Below are 8,032 nucleotides of genomic sequence, written 5' to 3' on the forward strand. Positions count from 1 at the left end.
CCCACTGTCCTTCCTTCTCTAAGAGGGAAGCAGTGTGAATGCCCTGATCAAGACCCACCATGGGATCTGAATGACCCTGCCCTGTTCCACTCGTGCAGATTCTGTTACTCCTGAATTGTCTCTTAGACCCAACTTCAACGTCACCTAAACTTCAGGAAGCTGAGCAACTCATCATTTCCCTAAAGCAATGTGCTGAGATGGTCGAGAAAACATCAAATAAATCAGGCGATCAGGTTCAAAAAGGGATGGTCTGTGCCCAGAACATAAAGAGCGAAGGTCCCTGTAAGGTGAGTTGATGGGTCCTTGCCACCTCTGTATTGAGATTGTCCCCTGAAAGTTTCCTCATTCCCTAGTAGCAAGGCCTGGGTTACCTCCCACCTTGTTTTTCAGCCTTTGCTTTAGGAGATTCAGTAGAGAACCCCTCAAGACATCTGCGAGCTGGCCTGGCCTGTTCCTCCAAGAGGGAGCAGCCCTCCCATCCTGGGGGTGCTGCCAGGGTGCAGCAAAGTGGGGGTGATGATGATAATTTGAGTATATCCCTGCAGGACCAATGTCCAGGGCTTACTGGCCTTATAGCTCCTATGGGTTCCTGAGCACCTGGGATGGAGTAGTATTTCTCAGATGATGGTAAAGTGTTCAGCTCTCAAATCTCATTCCCAGAAACCTGGGCCTGGGCCAGGACCTTGGTGCCTGTCTCCCCAGTACTTTCCTAGTTGCTAACCTGGTATGATGATTGTCCCCTCCATTCTTTGGTTTGTTTCTTTTTTTTCCTCCAGGGAGATTCTGGGGGTCCCCTGGTCTGTCAGTTTCATAGATCATGGGTCCAGGTGGGGATTGTGAGCTGGGGTGATCGCTGTGGTTTGAAAGAAGTGCCTGCAGTGTACACAGATGTTAGTTTCTACAAGGATTGGATCATTGCAAGAATGAGTCGAGCATCGGGTCTGGACTCTGGACTCCTTATTCTACTATTGTGTCTGTTGCTGCCTCTGGGCATCCTGGCAACCCTGTGATCACCCTGGCCCCTGCCATTCCTGTTTCTGAGTCTCACATTAGCCCTGCCTCTGAGATCCTACTCCTACTCAATACCCTGTCCTCAAATCCATTTGGGATCCACTGATCCTGTGGAGATCCACAAGACAGAGTGGCAGCAAGTGGAGACTGAAATTGTACCTGCCTGCTGCTCCAGGAACCTGCCTCATCCAGGCCTATCTGTAGCCCGTGGTCTGCTTGCCAGGAAGGACTGGGTGAAACCATCCCAGCTGGATGCACAGTGACCTGCCCAGTGATGCGTCAGGATGCCGCACGAGTCTTGGAGAACATTTTTCCATTGTCGCTGGTGAAGCAGTGTTAGACCTGACACTTTATCAAACCGGTCCACCTGATGATTGTTGGGAGGGAGGAGGCCTCGTCATTTCCATCTCTGACTCACTTGTCTGGGTTGGGAGAAGGTCCTCCGCTTCCCAGTGCAGATCACTCTGTGAGTGTGCAGGCTCTGAGCCGCACAAACCCTCGTGGGTCAACTCAGTCTTGGAACCACCTTCCCAGTGCTGCAGTGGCGACATCTGCACTCACCACTCAGCATTTAGGAGAGTGGAAATTTCAGGTATGAAACTAATAAATATTTGGAGAGTCTCCTGTATGTTCTGAAGCTGTGCTCTCCTGAAGTTTGTGGTGTTACATATAGTATATTAGGAAACTAGTTTCCCATTTAACTGGGGGAGTTTTCATGGCATCTATTACTCTCTAAAAAGTGGGAGATGAGGAGCCTGTGTACTTGGTTACAAGTATGATGTGTTAGGCAGTGCAAACTGGAGCTTCTTATATGCTCCTCTCAGGAAGGTGACAAGTTATGTAGGCAAAATTAAGCAAAAACACAGAGGAGTTGCCTCTCACAATTTATCATCTAGACCTAACAGTGCTATGAAGAATTTTACAACTACCGACAGAGAACACTTATTCTTATTGAATGCTCAGGGAACTTGCAGAATAAAAGCCTAAGGAGGGACTTCCCTGGTGGTCCAATTTTAAGATTCTGCATTCCCAATGTGGCGGGGTGAGGGGGGGGGGGCGGCAAGGCGGGAGGGGAGCCTGTGTTTGTTCCCTGGTCAGGAACTAGATCCTACCTTTTGCAGCTAAAAAGATCATGTGTGCCACAACTAAACACAGCACAGTTAAATAAATTTTTAAAACAGCCTATGGAAAATCAGTAATCTCAGGGAATCTGTGTGATACACATTCTGTTCACAAGCCACATATCAATAATATTAAAATCAATTTTAAAAAATCCCATATTTCTGAAACAAAGTCAAAACCTTAGTGAATGGCCATCCTTTAAAAGGGAAATCATGAGGGAATTATAAAGTTCCAGTTTCCCATAATTGGTCCCCTTGTGCTTCACCTTTTAAAGGCTTTTTGTTATGTATCTTCTTATGTATCTAACTCCCTCTGTCCCTTACAAAGTCTTCTCTTTATGCTCTCATTTAATAATCAAATGTTAAAATGTTATCCCAGCTTTTTTTGTTTCTTTTGCACCACTGTGTCCTGGCGTTCTGCTTTCTCTCTCTTTCTTTTCCAGGTATCGGTATCTATTTGTGTAAATTTCTATCTTCAGTGATCTACTTCTGGACCTTGCCTTTTCCTCCAGTTTGAAAGTTTTTAATGTTGTTTGGTATGTTCAACTCATTCACGCTTATTGCAGATGCTATTATATGCGGGCTGGAAACTGCCATTTTGTCCTGTGTTTTCTCTTTATCATGCTTTTTGTTTTTCTTTATGTTTCATTGGGCAAATCGCATTTTTTTCTTTTTCTTGTTTAAGTCTCCAGTGTTTAGATCACGCTGAGGCATCTAATTCCTGATACCTCTATTTTAACGTGGAGAACTTAATTACGAGTTCAAGGGCCTTAAAACCACAACCAGTCTGGATTGAAGAAGCACGGCTGAAGCAGCAGAAAGGGGAGATGTTGAAGCCGCAGGTCCTGGCTCTGTGCTCCCTCCACCAGGAGGGCAGGCGCGTAGCGCCCACAAGGGGGCGCCGCAGAGTCCGGAGGCGGTAGAGGCGGCCATGGCGTCTCCAGGAGTTCCCCGCGGTGGCTCCCTAGGCCTTCTGGTCTGGCTTTTGTTCCTTCGGCCACAGCTCTGTGAGACAGGGCCGGCAAGGACTGGAGGTGGCTAGGCTGACTGCTGGACTAGGGCTGGGGGCTGGGGGGCGGAAGCGGGAGCTGGGGATGGTGCCCTGGGCAGAGGCCGGTGCTGACGGGCCGCACTCCAGGCCGCTCCTTTTTTCAGGTGAGGGTGCCAGACCCAAAGAGGAGTCTGCAGTGAGCCGCGCAATCGCAGAGGCCCCCTTAACTCCGGAACACCTGCAATCTGAGGAGGTTCCAACAGCTCCAGGGCTGCCTACACCCCCAGCGGCTGTTCTGCAGACCCCTCCTCCCTTTGGGGAGCGGTTTGTAGGAGGTACTGCTTCTTTCTGCACGGGGCGCCACAGGCCCGCCTGGGAACTAGAGGCAGCACGTTCCTGGCTGCCTGACTATCCCGGTGGGTTTGAGAGGAAACCTGCCTCTACCTCAGCCTTGAGCGGGGTGGGGCGCAGATGCAGATAGTGGTGGTGGAGGTGGAAGGTGGTGGAGGTATTGGAAGGGAGGCAGCAGCTTCACCTCCAGCCCCTCTTTTTACTGAGCCGAGGAGCATGTGGCCATCGGAAAATGAGGATAATTGGTGGGATGCCAGCCCCAGAGAGAAAGTGGCCCTGGCAAGTGAGCCTGCGGATCGACAATAAACACATGTGTGGAGGCTCCCTCATTGCCCCACAGTGGATACTGACTGCAGCGCACTGCATATTTGGGTGAGTGTTTTCGGTTCTGGGCTTGGCCTGCTGCTCAGGCTGTCTGAAGTGGAGCCATTCCTGCCCCTTTCCTCTTCTTCATCTGAAAAAGAGGCCACAGCCCTTAGGTGTGTTCACTGTGAGTGCTACATGAGTTTTGCATTTCTACCAAGATCCCAGGTTCTGTTCCAGTGGCTGTGGGACCTCAGTTGGAGACCACTGACTCTAGTGGTTAGGGGTCTGCAAGGGGATGTGGTTTAGAGGGAGAAAAAGGCTGTCATGTGTGTTAAGTCACTTCAGTCGTATCCAACTCTGTGTGGCCCTATGGACTGTAGCCTAACAGACTCATCTGTCCGTAGATTCTCCAGGCAAGCATACTGGAGTGGGTATCCACGCTCTCCTCCAGGGGAATCTTCCAGACCTGGGGATCAAATCTGAGTCTCTTATGTCTCTTGCATTGGCAGGCAGATTCTTTACCGCTGAGCAACCTGGAAAGCCCTGATGGCTGTTGTAGGAGATGGGATCAGGATGAGAAGAACCCGGAAGGGGTGTGGGGGAGGAGTGTAGCCCCTGTAACATCTCTGTCAGGGGCATGTTCTCTTTCCACAGCTTTGAGGAATATACAGTGCGGATGGGAAGCGTATTGTTACATCCCCAATCGGGAATGGCCATTCCAGTTCAAGACATCGTTTGCCATAGCTTTTATGATGTTAGAACTTTGAGTAACGACATTGCCCTTGTTCTGCTGGCCCACTCTGTGAATTATTCTGCATTCATCCAGCCAGTGTGTCTCCCTGAAAAGAATTTTGAAGCGGAAGCTGGGACACGGTGCTGGGTGACTGGATGGGGCCGACAGATGGCAGACGGTGAGACTGGCAGCAGGATCTGAGGGGGACGTCTGGTGCCCTGGGGTTGGCCTGCAGGCTGAGGGGAAGGACAGAGAGGCTGGTTCTCTACGGGTGGGCAAGGGAGGAGGTGGAGCGGAGGCTGCCTGGGAGTGACTGAAGTGTGCAGTAGGGATTCCTCCTGTTATGTTAGACCTGGGGGCGTGGGTCCCAGTATGGTGGGTTCTCTCCAGGGCAGACTTCAGCTCCAGGATGATGAGGTATCTGTCAGTCAGAGCTGTCCTGCTCTGGAATTACCTGCCAGGTGGGGAGGGAGCTTCTTGTGCCTGGGATGCAGGTCTAGCCAGAGCAGCCCTGTTGGTGAGTCTGTAAGGCCTCGTATGTGGGAGGAGGCTGGGTTGGTACCCGTGGGCACTGCCTGTCCCGGAGTCTGTGACCCCGCCCTGTACAGACACCTGTCCCTGCTCCTGCTGACGCTCAGAGTGACGACACTCGCTTTTGTATCAGGCCTTGGAAGAAGCCTTGTCTCTGTGTCCTGATATGTTCCTCCTTCTGACTTGGCTTTGCTTGTTACCTTGTCTGCTCCCCATGTCAGCAGTTGGCCTCAGGTCCTTCTGTATCAAATGGGACAAAACCCACTGTCCTTCCTTCTGTTAGAAGAAAGGAGTGTGAATGCATTGATCAGACCCAGAATGTGGGACTTCCTTGCAGTCCAGTGGTTTAAGACTCCACGCTTCCACTCCAGGGGGTGCAGGTTTGATCCATGGTTAGGGAGTTAAGATCCTGCATGCTGCACAGTGCCGCCAAAAAACTCAAACAAACAAAAAAACCCCAGAATGGAACCTGAGGGTCCCATTCTGTTCTACTCAAGCAAACGTTTTATTTCTGAGTTGTCTTTCTGTAGCCGTAGTGCTGCCAGAGAATCTTCAGGAGACTGACCAAATCCTTCTTCGCCACACGTTATGTAATGCGAAATTGCAGACAGAGTTAGGATATCGTCGCACGTTAGTTCGAAAAGGGATGATCTGTGGCTATCACGAAGATCTTAAAAGCCCCTGCAAGGTGAGTTGATGGGTCCCTTGTCATCTCTGTATTGAGGCTGTGCAGTTTACTCATTCCTCAGTACCAGGGCCTGGGTTATTTCCTACCTCCTCTTTCAGCCTTTACTTAAGGAGATTCAGGTGAGAACCCCTCAAGACACCTCTAGCAAGCCTGGCCTGTTCCTCCAATAGGGAGCAACCCTCCCATCCTGGGGGTGTTGCCAGGGTGTGGTGAAGTTGGGGGTGATGATAATCATGTAGTTCCTGTAACTGAGTTCTCTCTATTTGCACTTCCTGTGCCAGTGTGGGCATTCACCCACGTTAGCTCAGTTTCCCAGCTCACAACCCTGCCACCTAGACTTATACATCTTATTATACAGATGTGGGCCCTCCAGAGACATAAGTTCCAGGTCCCCCTGGGAGTGCCTGTAGGAGCCCTGGGCCCACAGCCTCCCCTCTGCCCTGAGCAGCCTTCCTGAGCAGGGGACAGGGGACAGGTCTCAGAGGATGAGGGTCTGGATTCTGGCAAGAGGAGAACATCACTGGTGGGAGAGGGAGCAGTGAGTCCGAGGCTCAAGGTCTGAAGCACTGGGCATGTTTCGGGAATGGGTTTCAGGTCTGGGGCAGTGAGGAGGCCAGTGTGGCCAGAGTAGGGGCTGGAGTCAGAATGTGTGGGCTGTGGTGCCGTGCCGCGTTTCTTGGTCCTGTCCAGGCAGGCCTGTGGGCCAGGAGTTTGTTTTTCATCATGTGGGCAATGGTGCTGAGCCCCAGGCGGGACCTGGGCTGGTGGGGGTGGGTGAAGGGGTTGTATTTGAGATTGTGTCACCTCTTCTTGGCGACCGATTGCATGTGAGGACGGGGGTGAGGGAGAGCTTGAGGGGGACTCTGAGTTTATGATGAGCTGGTGGGTGAGGGGTCTACCAGAACAGAGAGGAGGAAGGGTGTGCAGTGTGTGTGTCAGCTGGGGGTTTAGCAAGCCTGAATGTGTTTGGAGAGAGGGGCTGCTGGTAGAGGATGTAGTTGGATGTGTGGGTTTAGGACGGGGAGAGAGTTTGGGTGACTCCAGAGGTGAGGACTCTGGAGCCCCCTTGCTGGAATGATAGTGAGAGAATTTCACAGCTGGGGAAGGCCCAGGACTGACCAGTGGAATAGACTCTGGCCTTAGAGCCCGAGAAGGGCTCTGGAAGCTACTTGCAGTGCTAGGGGATGCCCTTTAGTTGCTGGGTAATGGGAGGTTTGGAGAGGGGCAGGGGCAGGGGAGGGTTACAGGCACTGAAGGAGAATTTGAGTATATTTCGGCAGGACTGATGTCCAGGGCTTACTGGCCTTATAGCTCCTGTGGGTTCCTGAGCACCTGAGAAGCAGTAGTATTTCTCAGATAATGTTAAAGTATTCAGCTCTCAAATGTCATTCAAGGAAACCTGGGCCTACTAGGTACCTGGGGAAGGACCTTGGTGACACTAGCAAGGTCCCTAGTGCCTTGCTAGAAGTCAGCCTTTTTTGATGATGATCCCCTTCCATTCTTGTTTCTTTTTTTTTTTTCCTCCAGGGAGATTCTGGGGGTCCCCTGGTCTGTGAGTTTAATGACACCTGGGTCCAGGTGGGGATTGTGAGTTGGGGCGTTGCCTGTGGTCGCAGTGAATTGCCTGTAGTTTATACAGAAGTTAGCTCGTACAAGGACTGGATCATTGATCACATCATTAAGGTGTCCTCTTGTGCCTCAGCTGGATTCTTTGTCCTGTCACTGCCTCTGGTGTTGCCCCTGGGCATCCTAGTGACCCTGTGATCACCCTGGTCCACGTTCCTCCTATTTCTGAGTCTTTGACCTCCCACTCCTACTCAGTGCCATTTCCTCAATTCCATTTGGGATCCACTGACCCTGTGGAGATCCACATGACAGAGAGTGGCAGCAAGGAAGGAATCCTGGAAGTTTCCTAGCCTGCTGTTCCAGGCACCGGCATTACCCATGCCTACCCCTTCGCTGTGCTCTGCCTGCCGGGAAGGAGTGGGTGAAACCATCCCAGCTGTCCAAGATGGACAGCAACTTGCCAGGTGGTGCTTCATGATTCTTTATCTACATCTGGGCATCCTCTAACAAAGAAGAGACATCATCAACGATGCGACGGCATTAGACCTGACACTTTATCAAACCAGTCTGTGTGGTGATTGTTAGGAGAGACTGAAGAGGCCTCATCGTGTCCACTTCTAACTCAGTTGTCTGGGTTGGCAGAAGGTCCCCTGCTGCCCACTGTGGATCCCAGTCCTCGTCCTCTGCCACACAAATCCTCCTGGGGCAACTCAGTCTTGGAACCCCCTTCCCAG

General features: G+C 51.4%; 2 long non-coding RNA genes across 3 annotated transcripts; both read left to right on the top strand.

Annotated features, from left to right (window-relative positions):
• LOC136166893 (uncharacterized) lies at positions 1 to 2,633 on the top strand. The gene is made up of 3 exons (XR_010663014.1): positions 1 to 287; positions 777 to 1,603; positions 2,576 to 2,633. It is a non-coding gene; the product is annotated as an uncharacterized lncRNA (long non-coding RNA).
• A 1,817-nt stretch (positions 2,634 to 4,450) lies between these two features.
• Positions 4,451 to 8,032, top strand: LOC136166892 (uncharacterized). 2 transcript variants are annotated; one of them, XR_010663012.1, is made up of 3 exons: positions 4,451 to 4,691; positions 5,575 to 5,732; positions 7,260 to 8,032. It is a non-coding gene; the product is annotated as an uncharacterized lncRNA (long non-coding RNA). The 2 variants fall into 2 exon arrangements; XR_010663013.1 differs by having other exon boundaries at positions 7,554 to 8,032.

The sequence above is a fragment of the Muntiacus reevesi genome, chromosome 4 (assembly GCF_963930625.1).
Source record: "Muntiacus reevesi chromosome 4, mMunRee1.1, whole genome shotgun sequence".
Lineage (NCBI taxonomy): Eukaryota > Metazoa > Chordata > Mammalia > Artiodactyla > Cervidae > Muntiacus > Muntiacus reevesi.